This window comes from Bufo bufo, chromosome 3 (assembly GCF_905171765.1).
Source record: "Bufo bufo chromosome 3, aBufBuf1.1, whole genome shotgun sequence".
NCBI lineage: Eukaryota > Metazoa > Chordata > Amphibia > Anura > Bufonidae > Bufo > Bufo bufo.
Window position 1 is genome coordinate 564,252,128 of NC_053391.1, and position 19,983 is coordinate 564,272,110.

The 19,983-nt window shown below is 46.1% G+C and overlaps 1 protein-coding gene across 2 annotated transcripts in view; it reads right to left on the bottom strand.

Moving 5' to 3' along the window:
• The window catches only part of RAB5B (RAB5B, member RAS oncogene family), a 55,229-nt gene extending 40,931 nt beyond the window's left edge, over window positions 1–14,298 (bottom strand). Inside the window, exons 1-2 of one of the 2 annotated variants that reach the window (XM_040425592.1) lie at window positions 14,184–14,294; window positions 9,980–10,093 (exon numbers count right to left, since the gene is read on the bottom strand). The gene's annotated coding sequence lies outside the window, so the exon portion shown is untranslated. Of the gene's footprint in view, window positions 1–9,979; window positions 10,094–14,183 lie in introns of both variants that reach the window. The other variant, XM_040425591.1, reaches the window with a different exon arrangement.
• Window positions 14,299–19,983: the final 5,685 nt, after the last annotated feature.

A 19,983-nucleotide genomic window follows, 5' to 3' on the forward strand; every position in this document is an offset into this window, starting at 1 on the left:
TATCTTGGTCAAATGACAACTTTGTATAAAAAAATGGGAAAAGTTGTCTTTTGCCAAGATATTTCTCTCACCCAGCATGGGTATATATAAAATGACACCCCAAAACACATTCCCCACCTTCTCCTGAGTACGGAGATACCAGATGTGTGACACTTTTTTGCAGCCTAGGTGGGCAAAGGGGCCCATATTCCAAAGAGCACCTTTCGGATTTCACTCATCATTTTTTACAGAATTTGATTTCTAACTCCTTACCACACATTTGGGCCCCTAGAATGCCAGGGCAGTATAACTACCCCACAAGTGACCCCATTTTGGAAAGAAGACACCCCAAGCTATTCCGTGAGGGGCATGGCGAGTTCCTAGAATTTTTTATTTTTTGTCACAAGTTAGTGGAAAATGATGATTTTTTTTTTTTTTTTTTTCATACAAAGTCTCATATTCCACTAACTTGTGACAAAAAATAAAAACTTCCATGAACTCACTATGCCCATCAGCGAATACCTTGGGGTCTCTTCTTTCCAAAATGGGGTCACTTGTGGGGTAGTTATACTGCCCTGGCATTCTAGGGGCCCAAATGTGTGGTAAGGAGTTTGAAATCAAATTCTGTAAAAAATGACGAGTAAAATCCGAAAGGTGCTCTTTGGAATATGGGCCCCTTTGCCCACCTAGGCTGCAAAAAAGTGTCACACATGTGGTATTGCCGTACTCAGGAGAAGTTGAGGAATGTGTTTTGGGGTGTCTTTTTACATATACCCATGCTGGGTGAGATAAATATCTTGGTCAAATGACAACTTTGTATAAAAAAATGGGAAAAGTTGTCTTTTGCCAAGATATTTCTCTCACCCAGCATGGGTATATATAAAATGACACCCCAAAACACATTCCCCACCTTCTCCTGAGTACGGAGATACCAGATGTGTGACACTTTTTTGCAGCCTAGGTGGGCAAAGGGGCCCATATTCCAAAGAGCACCTTTTGGATTTCACAGGTCATTTTTTACTGAATTTGATTTCAAACTCCTTACCACACATTTGGGCCCCTAGAATGCCAGGGCAGTATAACTACCCCACAAGTGACCCCAAGGTATTCGCTGATGGGCATAGTGAGTTCATGGAAATTTTTTTTTTTTGTCACAAGTTAATGGAATAGGAGACTTTGAATAAAAAAAAAAAAAAAAAAAAAAATCATCATTTTCCACTAACTTGTGACAAAAAATAAAAAATTCTAGGAACTTGCCATGCCCCTCACGGAATACCTTGGGGTGTCTTCTTTCCAAAATGGGGTCACTTGTGGGGCAGTTATACTGCCCTGGCATTTTCCAGGGGCCCTAATGTCTGGTAAGTAGATAAATGACCTGTGAAATCTGAAAGGTGCTCTTTGGAATGTGGGCCCCTTTGCCCAGCTAGGCTGCAAAAAAGTGTCACACATCTGGTATCTCCGTACTCAGAAGAAGGTAAGGAATGTGTTTTGGGGTGTCATTTTACATATACCCATGCTGGGTGAGAGAAATATCTTGGCAAAAGACAACTTTTCCCATTTTTTTATACAAAGTTGGCATTTGACCAAGATATTTATCTCACCCAGCATGGGTATATGTAAAATGACACCCCAAAACATATTCCCCAACTTCTGCTGAATACGGAGATACCACATGTGTGACACTTTTTTGCAGCCTAGGTGGGCAAAGGGGCCCAAATTCCTTTTAGGAGGGCATTTTTAGACATTTGGATACCAGACTTCTTCTCACGCTTTGGGGCCCCTAAAATGCCAGGGCAGTATAAATACCCCACATGTGACCCCATTTTGGAAAGAAGACACCCCAAGGTATTCAATGAGGGGCATGGCGAGTTCATTGAAAAAAAAAATTTTTGGCACAAGTTAGCGGAAATTGATTTTTTGGATTTTGTTCTCACAAAGTCTCCCTTTCCGCTAACTTGGGACAAAAATTTCAATCTTTCATGGACTCAATATGCCCCTCAGCAAATACCTTGGGGTGTCTTCTTTCCAAAATGGTGTTATTTGTGGGGTGTTTGTACTGCCCTGGCATTTGAGGGTCTCCGCAATCATTACATGTATGCCCAGCATTAGGAGTTTCTGCTATTCTCCTTATATTGAGCATACGGGTAATGAGATTTTTTTTTTCCGTTCAGCCTCTGGGCTGAAAGAAAAAAATGAACGGCACAGATTTCTTCATTCGCATCGATCAATGTGGATGAAAAAATCTCTGCCAAAAAAAGAAAAAGGAGGGGAAAGGCGTCTGCCAGGACATAGGAGCTCCGCCCAACATCCATACCCACTTCAGCTCGTATGCCCTGGCAAACCAGATTTCTCCATTCACATCAATCGATGTGGATGAATAAATCATTGCCGGGATTTTTTTTTTTATATATACAAAGTGTTTGCCAAAGTATATGAACACCGCCACCTCCTCAGCTCATATGCCTCGGCAAACATATCTTTTACTGCAGAGGAGAAATCTCGTCTTGCAGCGCCGCATACACCAACTTGCGTGTAATCTGACAGCAGCACAATGCTTCTGTCCGAATGCACATCAGTGCTGCAGCTGGTCGATCGGTTGGTCCACCTGGAAGGTAAAAAAAACAAAACAAAAAAGAAAAAACCAGGCCGCAAAGCAATAACTTTATTAACTTTAGAACAGAACATATTAACTTTTTTAAACTTTTTTAACTTTTTTACTTACCGGTAATTTTTTTTTTGTTTAGTTTTTTTTACCTTTATAGAACAAACCTCTCCTTCCCCATGGGACAATGTGCAAAGCGCAAATCGCCCAAAGATGTGGCGAAGTACGTTATGCACTTTATCCCAGGTGAAAGGAGAGGTTTGCAGCAGCTGAGAGTAAAAGGGCCCTAATAGCCCTGTGTGCCTGTCCTGTGAGATGCAATCCCTATGCTAGGTGTACCTGTGTGTGGTACTTCCGGAAACACTCTCCATAGCATAGGGCAGGGTGGTCAGCACAGTCAGGACAGAAATAGCGGGTGTCACGCCTTATTCCACTCCTGCTACAGACACGACATCTTTTTCGGGGTGACGGTTGGGTTGAGGTACCAGGAACGACACTGGGGAAATGTCGCTCGTGTAGACGGCTAACTACACTGGGGGATGGGGCCACGGAACCTCCTGGGTAAAGGAGGTTCTCGATGATCTCTTCCTGGAATTTGAGGAAAGATCGTGTTCTCCCAGCCTTACTGTAGAGAACAAAACTATTGTACAGCGCCAATTGAATTAAATATACAGACACCTTCTTATACCAGCGTCTGGTTCTGCGGGAAACTAAATACGGAGACAACATCTGGTCATTGAAGTCCACCCCTCCCATGAGCGCATTATAGTCGTGGACACAGAGGGGCTTTTCAATGACACGGGTTGCTCGCTCAATTTGGATTGTCGTGTCTGCGTGAATGGAGGAGAGCATGTAAACGTCACGCTTGTCTCTCCATTTCACCGCGAGCAGTTCTTCGTTACACAAGGCAGCCCTCTGCCCCCTTGCAAGACGGGTGGTTACAAGCCGTTGGGGGAAGCCCACGCGACTAGTTTGCGCGGTGCCACAGGCGCAAATCCGTTCTAGAAACAAATGCCTAAAGAGGGCCACACTTGTGTAAAAATTGTCCACATAAAGATGGTACCCCTTGCCGAATAAGGGTGACACCAAGTCCCAGACTGTCTTCCCACTGCTCCCCAGGTAGTCAGGGCAACCGACCGGCTCCAGGGTCTGATCTTTTCCCTCATAGACACGAAATTTGTGGGTATAGCCTGTGGCCCTTTCACAGAGCTTATACAATTTGACCCCATACCGGGCACGCTTGCTTGGGATGTACTGTTTGAAGCCAAGGCGCCCGGTAAAATGTATTAGGGACTCGTCTACGCAGATGTTTTGCTCGGGGGTATACAAATCTGCAAATTTCTGGTTGAAATGGTCTATGAGGGGCCGAATTTTGTGGAGCCGGTCAAAAGCTGGGTGGCCTCTGGGACGGGAGGTGGTGTTGTCGCTAAAATGCAGGAAACGGAGGATGGCCTCAAATCGTGCCCTGGACATAGCAGCAGAGAACATGGGCATGTGATGAATCGGGTGCGTTGACCAATATGACCGCAATTCATGCTTTTTTGTCAGGCCCATGTTGAGGAGAAGGCCCAAAAAAATTTTAATTTCGGAAACTTGGACTGGTTTCCACCGGAAAGGCTGGGCATAAAAGCTTCCCGGGTTGGCGGATATAAATTGTGTGGCATACTGGTTGGTCTCTGCCACGACTAAGTCCAAGAGCTCCGCAGTCAAGAACAGCTCAAAAAATCCCAGGGCCGAACCGATTTGAGCCGTCTCAACCCGAACTCCAGACTGGGCGGTGAAAGGGGGAACTACAGGTGCGGCTGAAGTTGGTGACTGCCAATCAGGGTTTGCCAGCACCTCAGGGATTCTAGGGGCTCTACGGGCCTGTCTTTGCGGTGGCTGCGACGGGGTAACTAGTGCACGTGCCACCGTACCAGCTTCAACTGCCCTTCTGGTGCTCGCCACGTCACCATGTTGTACGGCAGTGCTGGTACTAGGTCCAGGGAGGGCTGCGCTGCTGGTGTATGCCTCACCACGTGATCCGGCAGCGACAGCCCCACTCTGCTGCTCTTGAAGCGGATCCTGCATAACCTGTGGTCTAGCGACATGGGGCCGGGTACGCCTGGTGCTGCCAGGGACCTCCACCTCCTCGTCCGAACTTTGGGTCAGAGAGCCACTGCTTTCCACAGGTTCATATTCTGACCCGCTAGATTCATCAGATGAGGGTTCCCACTCCTCATCCGACTGGGTCAGAATCCTGTAGGCCTCTTCAGAAGAATACCCCCTGTTTGACATTTTGGACTACTAAATTTAGGGGTATTCCCTGAGACTACCCAAGAAAAAAAGCAAACCTGTCTTACAAAGGGGAGGCTAGCGAAGTACCGGAGGCCGCTGCGGTTGATAAAAAATATCAAAACTGATTTTTTTATCGCCGCAGTGCGTGTAAAATGAATGTGCAGTGATCAAAAAATATATATTTTTTGTCACTGCGGTGGGGCGGGCGTGGGTGAACGCACGTGTGGGCGACCGATCAGGCCTGATCGGGCAAACACTGCGTTTTGGGTGGAGGGCGAACTAAAGTGACACTAATACTATTATAGATCTGACCGTGATCAGTTTTGATCACTTACAGATACTATAAAAGTACAAATGCTGATTAGCGATACGCTATTCAGCGAATAAAAGTGACTGCGGTGCGGTGGGGTGGGCGCTAACTGACGCTAACTACCTAACCAAGGGGCCTAAACTATCCCTAAAACCTAACAGCCAATACTAGTGAAAAAAAAAAAGTGACAGTTTACACTGATCACTTTTTTTCCTTTCACTGGTGATTGACAGGGGCGATCAAAGGGGTGATCAAAGGGTTAATTGGGGTGCAGGGGGGTGATCTGGGGCTAAGGTGTAGTGTTGGTGCTACTCACTGTGAAGTCTGCTCCTGTGCTGGATCCAACCGACGAAAAGGACCAGCACAGGAGCAGACAAGCCATATAACAGATCATATTTACTAATATGATCTGTTATATGGCTTGTGATTGGATTTTTTAAAAATCGCCAGCCTGCCAGCCAATGATCGTTGCTGGCAGGCTGGTGACTAACTTGTTCTTTAACTTTTGCCGGCCCGCGATGCGCATGCGCGGGCCGGCTTGGAGCGAAATCTCGCGTCTCGCGAGATGACGCGTATATGCGTGACTGTGCGCAGCGCTGCCACCTCCGGAACGCGAATCTGCGTTAGGCGGTCCGGAGGTGGTTAAGGATCTGTTCACATGTCTCGGCCTTCCACTTCAGGTGTATTTTAGTAGTATTTCCTTACACATTACGTGGGAGACATATGCTACTGTATAGGCACACAGTGGCATATGTTGACCATAGTGCCATACTGTTAAAACACCAAAAAAACAACAACAGACCACTGGATGTCTGACAAGGCGAGAAAAAATAAATAAAAATAGTTGCCATTTAAATATTTACACCAAACTGGCTCTGAAGTAAAAAATAAAAATAAAGTATTATACTAGAGGTGGCCCCTGGTATGGGAATGCTGAGGGCAAATGGACACTCTTATTAGGGATGGGCGATATAGACGATATGCAACATCAACAATATAAATTTGGCCCATGATAGAGATTTTGTTTTTTTACCACCATATTGTGGTAAAACATGGCATGCGCCACTCTCGGCACCCACCATGTTCTCCTGAGCCAGCACAGTGGAGAAGGAGGGAGTCCCTCCCTCCCTACTGTGTGTGGCTGCCGCTTACCACCAATGAGAACAGAGAGGCGGAGGAGGGGAGGGACTGTGGCCACTGCGCCACCAATGAGAACAGAGAGGAGGAGGAGGGGAGGGACTGTGGCCACTGCGCCACCAATGAGAACAGAGAGGCGGAGGAGGGGAGGGACTGTGGCCACTGCGCCACCAATGAGAACAGAGAGGAGGAGGAGGGGAGGGACTGTGGCCACTGCGCCACCAATGAGAGCAGAGAGGAGGAGGAGGGGAGGGACTGTGGCTACTGCGCCACCAATGAGAACAGAGAGGAGGAGGAGGGGAGGGACTGTGGCCACTGCGCCACCAATGAGAACAGAGAGAAGGAGGAGGAGGGGAGGGACTGTGGCCACTGCGCCACCAATGAGAGCAGAGAGGAGGGGAGGGACTGTGGCCACTGCGCCACCAATGAGAACAGAGAGAAGGAGGAGGGGAGGGACTATGGCCACTGCGCCACCAATGAGAGCAGAGAGGAGGAGGAGGAGGGGAGGGACTGTGGCCACTGCGCCACCAATGAGAACTAGGAGGAGGAGGGGAGGGACTGTGGCCACTGCGCCACCAATGAGAACAGAGAGGAGGAGGAGGGGAGGGACTGTGGCCACTGCGCCACCAATGAGAACAGAGAGGAGGAGGAGGAGGGGAGGGACTGTGGCCACTGCGCCACCAATGAGAACAGAGAGAAGGAGGAGGGGAGGGACTGTGGCCACTGCGCCACCAATGAGAACAGAGAGAAGGAGGAGGGGAGGGACTATGGCCACTGCGCCACCAATGAGAGCAGAGAGGAGGAGGAGGGGAGGGACTGTGGCCACTGCGCCACCAATGAGAACTAGGAGGAGGAGGGGAGGGACTGTGGCCACTGCGCCACCAATGAGAACAGAGAGGAGGAGGAGGGGAGGGACTGTGGCCACTGCGCCAGCAATGAGAACAGAGAGGAGGAGGAGGGGAGGGACTGTGGCCACTGCGCCAGCAATGAGAACAGAGAGAAGGAGGAGGGGAGGGACTGTGGCCACTGCGCCACCAATGAGAACAGAGAGAAGGAGGAGGGGAGGGACTATGGCCACTGCGCCACCAATGAGAGCAGAGAGGAGGAGGAGGGGAGGGACTGTGGCCACTGCGCCACCAATGAGAACTAGGAGGAGGAGGGGAGGGACTGTGGCCACTGCGCCACCAATGAGAACAGAGAGGAGGAGGAGGGGAGGGACTGTGGCCACTGCGCCACCAATGAGAACAGAGAGGAGGAGGAGGGGAGGGACTGTGGCCACTGCGCCACAAATGAATATAGTTAATATGCCTGAATACAAACGTAGCCTGCATGTGCCGGCCATATCCCATACTGCGCGCCGTGATCCGCCCCAATTAACTCCTCAGGTCCTGACATCCAAAAAAATACCCACCCTTTTTTTTTTTATTACATATAATATTCACAAATAGGCTGTTATTATGTAATAAAAATAAACTGATGTCCTTTCAAACGTCCTACATATAATATGGAGAGAAGGTCTTCATCTAGCTGTAGCCTGATCTCCTGTGCAGAGAAACCTGTGTCAAGCTTTCAGTTTAAACAGCAAAAAAATATTCTCCCGATTTATATGACTAACATATGGTAATCTCCAAACCCTCCGTTTTTTTAGTTTTTTTTTCCATTGGCCGGTATATGTCGAGATCCAGTTCCCTCATCATTATTGAAATAAAATGTATAGCAAGCTATATACAGTACTTGCTTCCAATGAATAGAGTCCCACAAACACATTTTAATCACAGCCTTTTCTGCATCACCCATTATACCATGAGATGCAAGTATCCAAATGTCATCATTACTGGACCCTATAAATGGAGATTTTACAGCCTCCTGACTTGTGTTTTAGTAATTACTTGCAGTACCCATTTAATAATTCTGGAGCATCTACATATGATTTTATGTTGTGCCATTCCTTTATTATTTCTGCTATTAGTCATGAATGAATTATTAGCAGTTTGCAATGAAGGTCCAGATGGGTGTTACCAGTTAGGGGTGTGTCCTTGCACAAGCTGCCACTGGCAGCACTGACTAGATAAGAGTCAGACTGTGCTCCCCAACTGGTAACACCCAGATTAACCTTTATTGCAGACTGATGGTAATTCCTTCATAACTTTTTAGCAGGAATAATAAAGGAATGGCATAACATGGAGTCATGAAAATAGAGGCTTCAGAATGTTATGACATGGGAATACAAGTAGTTGCTAAAACAGACATGTCAGGAAAGGTGACAGGTCCTCTTTAAAGGGTCACCGAGTTTTATTTTTTTAAACTTCTGATATGTCATGGGGACATGTCAAAAGTTTTGATTGATGGGGTGAGCAATAAGACCCTCATCAATCGCTAGAATCAAGAGACCATATCACGCTCTCTCCGTGCTGCAGGAGAGGAAAAGAGACAGACTCAATAGAGTACGGGCCTGTCTCGATTCTGTCTCCTGCATTGAGGAGAGAGCGCGATACGCTTTTCTCTCCTTGTTCTAGGGATTGGTGGGGGGGGGGTGTCTCAGCATCTAGTCCCCAACCAATCAAAACTCTTTACAAAAACTCAGTGACCCGTTAAGTCATTTTTTATATGACCCTATTAACATTCGTTACAGTATGTGGCTGCCCGTTCATACCTTTTAGGTGGCCATAAAAATAATAGTTTGTCCGTGGCACATTGCCTTGTGTAAACGGGGATGCGATGCAACAAATGTAAACTAAAGGGGGGCAAGCAATCCCATTAACGATTGGTTGCGCCCCCATACACTTGCATGCCTACGATGACAGCTAGATTTAAATGGAGCTTAAAGGGGTATTCTCACGTCAGCAAATGGCATGTGTAATGTAAAGAAAGTTAATACAAGGCAATTACTAATGTATTGTTATTATCCATATTGCTTCCTTTGCTGGCTGGATTCATTTTTCCTATCACATTATACGTTGCTCGTTTCCATGGTTACGACCACCCTGCAATCCATCAGCAGTGGTCATGCTTGCACACTATAGGAAAAAGCGCCGGCTTATGTGAACTCCCGCGGTCCCGGCCACCAAAGAGGCCGCCGCTTTTTTTCCTATAGTGTGCAAGCGCGACCACCACTGCTGGATTACAGGGTGGTCGTAACCATGGAAACGAGCAGCGTATAATGTGATCGAAAAATGAATCCAGCCAGCAAAGGAAACAATATGGATAATCACCATACATTAGTAAGTGCTTTGCATGAACTTTCTCTACATAATACATGCCACTTGGTGAAGCGAGACCACCCCTTTAAATAAGCACCGATCGACATATTGCATCATGGACTGGCGCTTGTTCCAAGCAGGAATTTCCTATCTGCCTGTTAAAAGGTCATTAAGCTGTAGTCATTGTTGGGACCACAATGAAAAGCCGCTGTTTACACCATTTTCTCTTGGACCAGGTCCACGCCAGCGGATTATGGGTGCACTATTTACAGGTGTATGACCCAAACTCTCAGCCACATAAAGTTCTACGATGCTGTGAGTTCAAGTCAGTTAAAACGGTGGTCGGTCCAGTTCACACATCTGAAATACGGACATGTAAAGGGTCCATAACACGCTGGTGTGGACCTGAATCGCTCACCCGGTCTGAGGGTGGCCTAGTGACAGAGACCCTGATCCCATCCATGTGACACTTACTGGATAGCTTGCGGAGGTTTCATACATTCACCAGCCGGTGCAGGGAATCTAGTTCACGTAATGTTGCGCACGTGCTATGTAGTTCTCGATATTCATGAGCTGCGGCAGACTCTTCTGGAGAGGATTCGAGAGATGCATGTGTGCTAGAATGAGGTGGTGCAAATGTATAATATGAAGATATTTAGAAGCCTGGGAGGGTGGTGCAATGAAATTCATTAGGAATGAATAAGCAGCTCCACCACTAAATCAGCCAGAATATATAAAAAAAAAAAGACTGAAAAGCCAGCCAAGAATATGCAAAGTACGGACATAGCACAGCCAAGGCAGTGTGGGCTTTAAGCCCATCATGCAAGGTCCACAGCACAGGAACGTTAGGCCTGGCCAGCTAAGCTAAGGCTACTTTCACACTTGCGGCACAGGATTCCGGCAGGCAGTTCCGTCGCTATCCTGATGCATCCTGAACAGATTGCTCCCCATTCAGAATGCATGGGGATAAAACTGATCAGTTCTTTTCCTGTATTGAGCCCCTAGGACGGAACTCAGCGCCGGAAAAGAATAACGCTAGTGTGAAAGTAGCCTAAGCTACTTCAAGAAGTATTTCAGATTTAGGCCTCTTGCACACGACCGTACGGTTTTGCGGTCCGTTTTAAACGGATAAGTTTTTTTGTTTCAGTAGAGTTTCCGTTTCGCTTCCGTTCCATTTTGCCGTTCCGTTTGTGATCCGTTTTTTGTGGATCGCAAATGGAAGCATACAATAATGTTTAAACAGTAAGTAGATTAAAAAATTGGGCTGGGCATAACATTTTTAATAGATGGTTCCGCAAAAACGGAACAGATACGAAAGGCATTCCGTATGCAATACGGAATGCCTTTCGTATCTGTTCCGTATGCATTACGTTTTTTTGCAGAACCATTGACTTGAAGGGAGCGACAGATCGTTATTTGCGGGCAATTTTTCAGCGGAACAGAAATACGGAAACGGAATGCATACAGAGTACATTCCATTTTTTTTTGTGCGGAACCATTGAAATGAATGGTTCCGCATATGGACCGCAAACGGAATCCGCAAAAACGTGTGCAAGAGGCCTTACTTGCCATTATATACAGAGTCCATCACCAGGTATGAAAAGAGAAATGTGTCCCACCTTCTACCAGTCTGTCTCCTCTGGACATAACCAATAAAATTCAATATTTAACATAAAGGTACTAGACTGTATCATCGCCAAACAGAGTAGTTGCATAATCTCACATGAAAAAGCCCTGAGGCCGCTTTGTGTCCCTTCAATGGAGACTGCTACCACCTCTCTACTGATTTTAATGGGGAAAGCAACCATTTTAATTTAGCAAACTGGGATCAAAGGACCCCCCACCTTCCCATTCATCACACCAATCCAGTATTTATGACATATACCCCTTAATATTGCCCTAGTACTGCGTTTAGTCGCCCCTTCTGCTAGCTATCAAGTTAGGCCTCTTTCACACATCCGTGTCATCCGGGAAGCTGTCTGTGAAGGATCCGCGTGTCTGGTTTTGCCCCTTGTGTGTCATCCGTATTCCATGTACACTGCTAGGGAGACAAATAGTTTCCAGAGCATCTTCTACCAATGGTCCATGAAAACCACACGGGTACCATTTGTGTTGTGACTGTGGTTTTCATGGACCCATAGACTATAATGTACGTAGGAGTTGTAATTCCCCCTTCCTGGAACAGATGAGAACTTATGAGACCAGGATGTTGTAGACTGGAGGGGGGGCAATTAAAATGGTTTGCAGACAAAAAGCCAAACTGTGCTGCTTTCCGGCTAATGTAGACTTGTTAATGGGATTAATGCAGGCCACAGATGGTATGTCGTCAAGCCACCCAATGCTAGTGAATAGCACGGTGTATATCCATAGACCGTAAGATACACTTCAAAAGCAGCTTGTCAGAATTCATGTTTTGTATAAATAAATAAACAAACTTCTGTTCTAATGATCAGGGAACTTGGGCACTTTGCTCTCAAGCACCAGGATTTTCGGCCTTAGTTAACCTACCGAATTACATATTGCTTGAAAGGATTAATATTTCATATTGGAGCATGGTATACAAAGATATCCTGTAAAACAATTAGAATTGTGCCATAAAACCTTCCACTTCTTCGTGTAATTAGCCAGCTTCTTGTCACATGACTAAGAGGAGGGTGAAAGGGTTGGCAGCCATTTAAAAATGGTGTACAGTAATCCTGGAGATACACCTAGTTGTAGGTATCCCTCACCGATATACGATTATTTTATACCTTTATTTTCCTTTTAAGATATCCTTTTATTTTTGTATTGTTTGCTAATCTGCATGTTCTTTTTGTCAACTTTTTAGCACTGTACCTTTTTGTGTATTAGTCGTTCCTTGCTGCCCTAATCATACCAACAACCTCTAAGCACCACTTTGCTGTGTTACCATTGAAGGCCAGAGCCTTGCCATTCACTACAATGGGTCCGCAAATCCGGAGATGCGGAATGGTGCGGAACGGAAGCACAGAACGGAAATAGATGCATGAACGGTCTGTGGAGACCATGGACAGCACACCTCCGCGATTTAATAACGTGTGAAACAGGTCTTAGTCTTGGACCCGCACTCGCTCCCTTATCCCTGTAATATCAGGTAGAACGAGCAATGCTGGTTTACTAGAACACGATTGCCAATCCCAGTAGTGCGACTGATGGCGTTTCCCAACTGGCTAATCTCACAGGCCCATCCACCTCTCCACCATATCCCTGACATTACAGAGGGGTACTGCCAGTGGTAGATTTGTCCAGACTTGTGCGGATATTAATCTAACATAAAAGAAGTATAAAAAAAAACTAAAAGGAGCCAAACTCTGCACCCTCCATCCACTACAACTCCTAGCAGACCATCACAGGCTGCAGCTGTGATGAGACACTGGGATTGTAGAGCCACAACTGACCACTGATGGAAGTGCATTATGCCAGGTTCATCCCTAGTTGGCATTTCTACTGGCACACGGGAAGTAATCACTGCATCCAGCAGGAAATCTATAAAGGACTGCACACACCCCCTGAGGGATGGTAGGGGCTGTCACCTCACAGTAAGGGTCCATTCACACGTCCATAAGTGTTTTGCGGATCCGCAAAACACGGACACCTGCAATGTGCGATCCGCAATTTGCGGATCCACACATCACAGACACTAATAGAAAATGCCTTTTCTGGTCCACAATTGCAGACAAGAATAGGACATGTTCTATTTTTTCCAGGAACGAAATTGCGGATCCCGAAAAAACGGATGCGGATCCAGGAAATGTGGATTTGCATCCGTTCCAGCCCCATTGAAAGTGAATGGGTCCGCAAATTGCGGAACGAAGGCGGACCCAAATTACGGACGTGTGAATGGACCCTTAGTGGTTGCCAGGAAGAACCAAGATAGGGACAGGGGAGGAAGAGCCTCATACAACATCTTGTAGGCACTCCAGCTACTGTGAAACTACAACACCCAGCATGCAAATTTGGCTGTTCTTGTAACTCCCACCGAAGTGCAAGGAGGATTCTGGGAGTTGTAGTTTTAGAACAGCTGGAGACAGTGCCAGGGCTGATGATGCCTGGTGTAGGCCCTGTCTTTTCTCGCCCCCCCCCGGGAAGGAAAGTAAGAGCATCTCCTGTAAGAACTGAAGGCAGCAGAGGGCTGGGATTCTCCATCTTTAGCTATGTGGTATCTACAGGTGGGGGGTCCAGAGGAAGGACCCTCACTTATCCCAATCTCTATTTGGCAAGCCAAGGCGGCCAGGAATGGCTGCTCCTCAGAGGAAACCAAATGGAGCGGTGACCGGGCGGCTGAGCACAGGCCACAGCTGCAATCGTTTTCCATCCAGGTGGGAAGATTTCTGCCCATTACAGAGAGATCACACGGGATCCTGATGGGGGTTGTAGTCAGCTTAGGAAACAATGAATCAGCCGTCACAGGATGACATGAGAAGAATAGGACGTACAGATGTGCACCCCCTGAGCTGTCACCACTGCCAGGCCCAGCACACAGGGCTACCCGGGAACCAGTGCCCACAACTGGGGGCACAGGCTTAGATGAAGTGGCACGTACTGAGGGCGAGCTGGCACCCACACGGAGCTCTGCTGGGACAGGAGGCAGGGCCTTGTACTCGGACCCACTTGTTAGCAAGAAACCAGAGGAGAATCCACCTCGTCCGGCGGAAATTACCTTATAACTGAGGCGGCCGAGTGCTCACCGCTCCTGCTCCGCCTTGCCGAACGGAGATGGTGGATTCCGGGGGCCTAAAGGACCTTCCTTGACATCACAGTCATGTGACCGAGATAAAATGACGTCACCGCACCATGTGATTCTAGCCTGGGTGAAGGAAAGGGGCGGGGTTATAGACCATTGACTAGCAGCGCTGTAGCTTTCCGCTGAGGGACGAGGCTACCACAGCGACCTCTGTAGGACAGCAGCGGTACTGCGCAGTGCAGAGAGCTGGGCTCCTTCCTTGGCTACAGCAGGCAAATCCGAAGCGGCGTTTTATTTTATCAAGTGCTGTTTAGAAAATAAAAGCTGAACTCCCATTGGTACAGCGTGCAGGATAATTTGGCTGCGTTTTTTTTATTTTTATGAAAACAGACAGGTATTTTGTGGCGTGTTTCCGCACTTTTGCAGTTTTAGTTGCGTCTTTTGCGGTAAAAGCTCCAGAATTAGCAGAAAGTATATGGGAAATATGAACTTCAGGAAAGACAAGCATTTATTTGTCTACTTCCATTTATTTATTTTTGGTCTCCCTTGTAGGTGTTTTTAAAAACGCAGCATGAATTTGCCTTTTTTCTCTTTTTCAATTTATTTTTTTTTCTCCCCATATCTTGATAGGGAAAAGAATGGCAAACACTGGCCCGGATTTACTAATGTCAGTGCATCTATACACTGCCAGAAACCGCCAAAATCCATAGCATCTAGTACTTGAGAAATCCTCCAGACTTAGTGTTGAGCGAACTTCAGTTTTGTAAGTTTGGGTACGTGCTGAATTGCGTTATGGATTCTGTTACCACAGTATACAGGACAGGACCCCTGCGTAACGGAAACCGGACGGATCCGTTATGCTGCCCATAGACTTCTATTTAACCACTTCAGCCCCCAGTGCTTAAACACCCTGAAAGACCAGGCCACTTTTTACACTTCTGACCTACACTACTTTCACCGTTTATTGCTCGGTCATGCAACTTACCACCCAAATGAATTTTACCTCCTTTTCTTCTCACTAATAGAGCTTTCATTTGGTGGTATTTCATTGCTGCTGACATTTTTACTTTTTTTGTTATTAATCGAAATTTAACGATTTTTTTGCAAAAAAATGACATTTTTCACTTTCAGTTGTAAAATTTTGCAAAAAAAAACGACATCCATATAGAAATTTTGCTCTAAATTTATAGTTCTACATGTCTTTGATAAAAAAAAAATGTTTGGGTAAAAAAAAAATGGTTTGGGTAAAAGTTATAGCGTTTACAAACTATGGTACAAAAATGTGAATTTCCGCTTTTTGAAGCAGCTCTGACTTTCTGAGCACCTGTCATGTTTCCTGAGGTTCTACAATGCCCAGACAGTACAAACACCCCACAAATGACCCCATTTCTGAAAGTACACACCCTAAGGTATTCGCTGATGGGCATAGTGAGTTCATAGAACTTTTTATTTTTTGTCACAAGTTAGCGGAAAATTATGATTTTTTTTTTTTTTTTTTTCTTACAAAGTCTCATATTCCACTAACTTGTGACAAAAAATAAAAAGTTCTATGAACTCACTATGCCCATCAGCGAATACCTTGGGGTCTCTTCTTTCCAAAATGGGGTCACTTGTGGGGTAGTTATACTGCCCTGGCATTCTAGGGGCCCAAATGTGTGGTAAGGAGTTTGAAATCAAATTCTGTAAAAAATGACCTGTGAAATCCGAAAGGTGCTCTTTGGAATATGGGCCCCTTTGCCCACCTAGGCTGCAAAAAAGTGTCACACATCTGGTATCTCCGTACTCAGGAGAAGGTGGGGAATGTGTTTTGGGGTGTCATTTTATATATACCCATGCTGGGTGAGAGAAATATCTTGGCAAAAGACAACTTTTCCCATTTTTTTATACAAAGTTGTCATTTGACCAAGATATTTATCTCACCCAGCATGGGTATATGTAAAAAGACACCCCAAAACACATTCCTCAACTTCTCCTGAGTACGGGGATACCAGATGTGTGACACTTTTTTGCAGCCTAGGTGGGCAAAGGGGCCCATATTCCAAAGAGCACCTTTCGGATTTCACTCCTCATTTTTTCCTGAATTTGATTTCAAACTCCTTACCACACATTTGGGCCCCTAGAATACCAGGGCAGTATAACTACCCCACAAGTGACCCCATTTTGGAAAGAAGACACCCCAAGGTATTCCGTGAGGGGCATGGCGAGTTCCTAGAATTTTTTATTTTTTGTCACAAGTTAGTGGAAAATGATGATTTCTTTTTTTATTTTTTTTTTCATACAAAGTCTCATATTCCACAAACTTGTGACAAAAAATAAAAACTTCCATGAACTCACTATGCCCATCAGCGAATACCTTGGGGTCTCTTCTTTCCAAAATGGGGTCACTTGTGGGGTAGTTATACTGCCCTGGCATTCTAGGGGCCCAAATGTGTGGTAAGTAGGTAAATGACCTGTGAAATCCGAAAGGTGCTCTTTGGAATGTGGGCCCCTTTGCCCACCTAGGCTGCAAAAAAGTGTCACACATCTGGTATCTCTGTATTCAGGAGAAGTTGAGGAATGTGTTTTGGGGTGTCTTTTTACATATACCCATGCTGGGTGAGATAAATATCTTGGTCAAATGCCAACTTTGTATAAAAAAATGGGAAAAGTTGTCTTTTGCCAAGATATTTCTCTCACCCAGCATGGGTATATGTAAAATGACACCCCAAAACACATTCCCCAACTTCTCCCGATTACGGAGATACCAGATGTGTGACACTTTTTTGCAGCCTAGGTGGGCAAAGGGGCCCATATTCAAAAGAGCACCTTTCGGATTTCACAGGTCATTTTTTACAGAATTTGATTTCAAACTCCTTACCACACATTTGGGCCCCTAGAATGCCAGGGCAGTATAACTACCCCACAAGTGACCCCATTTTGGAAAGAAGAGACCCCAAGGTATTCGCTGATGGGCATAGTGAGTTCATGGAACTTTTTATTTTTTGTCACAAGTTAGTGGAATATGAGACTTTGTATGAAAAAAAAAATAAAAAAAAAAATAAGCATTTTCCACTAACTTGTGACAAAAAATAAAAAATTCTAGGAACTCGCCATGCCCCTCACGGAATACCTTGGGGTGTCTTCTTTCCAAAATGGGGTCACTTGTGGGGTAGTTATACTGCCCTGGCATTTTCCAGGGGCCCTAATGTGTGGTAAGTAGGTAAATGACCTGTGAAATCCTAAAGGTGCTCTTTGGAATATGGGCCCCTTTGCCCACCTAGGCTGCAAAAAAGTGTCACACATGTGGTATCGCCGTATTCAGGAGAAGTTGGGGAATGTGTTTTGGGGTGTCATTTTACATATACCCATGCTGGGTGAGAGAAATATCTTGGCAAAAGACAACTTTTCCCATTTTTTTATACAAAGTTGGCATTTGACCAAGATATTTCTCTCACCCAGCATGGGTATATGTAAAATGACACCCCAAAACACATTCCCCAACTTCTCCTGAGTACGGCGATACCAGATGTGTGACACTTTTTTGCAGCCTAGATGCGCAAAGGTGCCCAAATTCCTTTTAGGAGGGCATTTTTAGACATTTGGATACCAGACTTCTTCTCACGCTTTGGGGCCCCTAGAATGCCAGGGCAGTATAAATACCCCACATGTGACCCCATTTTGGAAAGAAGACACCCCAAGGTATTCAATGAGGGGCATGGCGAGTTCATAGAATTTTTTTTTTTTTGGCACAAGTTAGCGGAAATTGATATTTTTAATTTTTTTCTCACAAAGTCTCCCGTTCCGCTAACTTGGGACAAAAATTTCAATCTTTCATGGACTCAATATGCCCCTCACGGAATACCTGGGGGTGTCTTCTTTCCGAAATGGGGTCACATGTGGGGTATTTATACTGCCCTGGCATTCTAGGGGCCCTAAAGCGTGAGAAGAAGTCTGGAATATAAATGTCTAAAAAATTTTACGCATTTGGATTCCGTGAGGGGTATGGTGAGTTCATGTGAGATTTTATTTTTTGACACAAGTTAGTGGAATATGAGACTTTGTAAGAAAAAAAAAAAAAAATTCTGCTAACTTGGGCCAAAAAAATATCTGAATGGAGCCTTACAGAGGGGTGATCAATGACAGGGGGGTTGATCAATGACAGGGGGGTTGATCAATGACAGGGGGGTTGATCAATGACAGGGGGGTTGATCAATGACAGGGGGGTTGATCAGGGAGTCTATATGGGGTGATCACCACAGTCATTGATCACGCCCCTGTAAGGCTTCATTCAGACGTCCGGATGCGTTTTGCGGATCCGATCCATCTATCAGTGGATCCGTAAAAATCATGCGGACGTCTGAATGGAGCTTTACAGGGGGGTAATCAATGACAGGGGGGTAATCAATGACAGGGGGGTGATCAGGGAGTCTATATGGGGTGATCACCACAGTCATTGATCACGCCCCTGTAAGGCTTCATTCAGACGTCCGGATGCGTTTTGCGGATCGGATCCATCTATCTATCAGTGCATCCGTAAAAATCATGCGGACATCTGAATGGAGCTTTACAGGGGGGTAATCAATGACAGGGGGGTGATCAGGGAGTCTATATGGGGTGATCACCACAGTCATTGATCACTCCCCTGTAAGGCTTCATTCAGACGTCCGGATGCGTTTTGCGGATCGGATCCATCTATCAGTGCATCCGTAAAAATCATGCGGACATCTGAATGGAGCTTTACAGGGGGGTGATCAGGGAGTCTATATGGGGTGATCACCACAGTCATTGATCATGCCCCTGTAAGGCTTCATTCAGACGTCCGGATGCGTTTTGCGGATCGGATCCATCTATCAGTGCATCCGTAAAAATCATGCGGACATCTGAATGGAGCTTTACAGGGGGGTGATCAGGGAGTCTATATGGGGTGATCACCACAGTCATTGATCATGCCCCTGTAAGGCTTCATTCAGACGTCCGGATGCGTTTTGCGGATCGGATCCATCTATCAGTGCATCCGTAAAAATCATGCGGACATCTGAATGGAGCCTTACAGGGGGGTGATCAGGGAGTCTATATGGGGTGATCACCACAGTCATTGATCACGCCCCTGTAAGGCTTCATTCAGACGTCCGGATGCGTTTTGCGGATCCGATCCATCTATCAGTGGATCCGTAAAAATCATGCGGACATCTGAATGGAGCTTTACAGGGGGGTAATCAATGACAGGGGGGTGATCAATGACAGGGGGGTGATCAGGGAGTCTATATGGGGTGATCAGGGGCTAATAAGGGGTTAATAAGTGACGGGGGGGGGGGGTGTAGTGTAGTGTAGTGGTGCTTGGTGGGACTTTACTGAGCTACCTGTGTCCTCTGGTGGTCGATCCAAACAAATGGGACCACCAGAGGACCAGGTAGCAGGTATATTAGACGCTGTTATCAAAACAGCGTCTAATATACCTGTTAGGGGTTAAAAAAAACACATCTCCAGCCTGCCAGCGAACGATCGCCGCTGGCAGGCTGGAGATCAACTCTCTTACCTTCCGTTCCTGTGAGCGCGCGCGCCTGTGTGCGCGCGTTCACAGGAAATCTCGGCCATCGCGAGATGACGCATATATGCGTGACTCTGCGCAGGGCTGCCACCTCCGGAACGCGATCCTGCGTTAGGCGGTCCGGAGGTGGTTAAAGGCATTCTGTCCTTGAATTGCGTTATGGTCCGTGGTAAACACTACTCTAGACCTTGCTCAAAAAGGTGCCATGGCCTAAAAATCTGTCTCAAAGTAAGCCAACCAATAGATAGT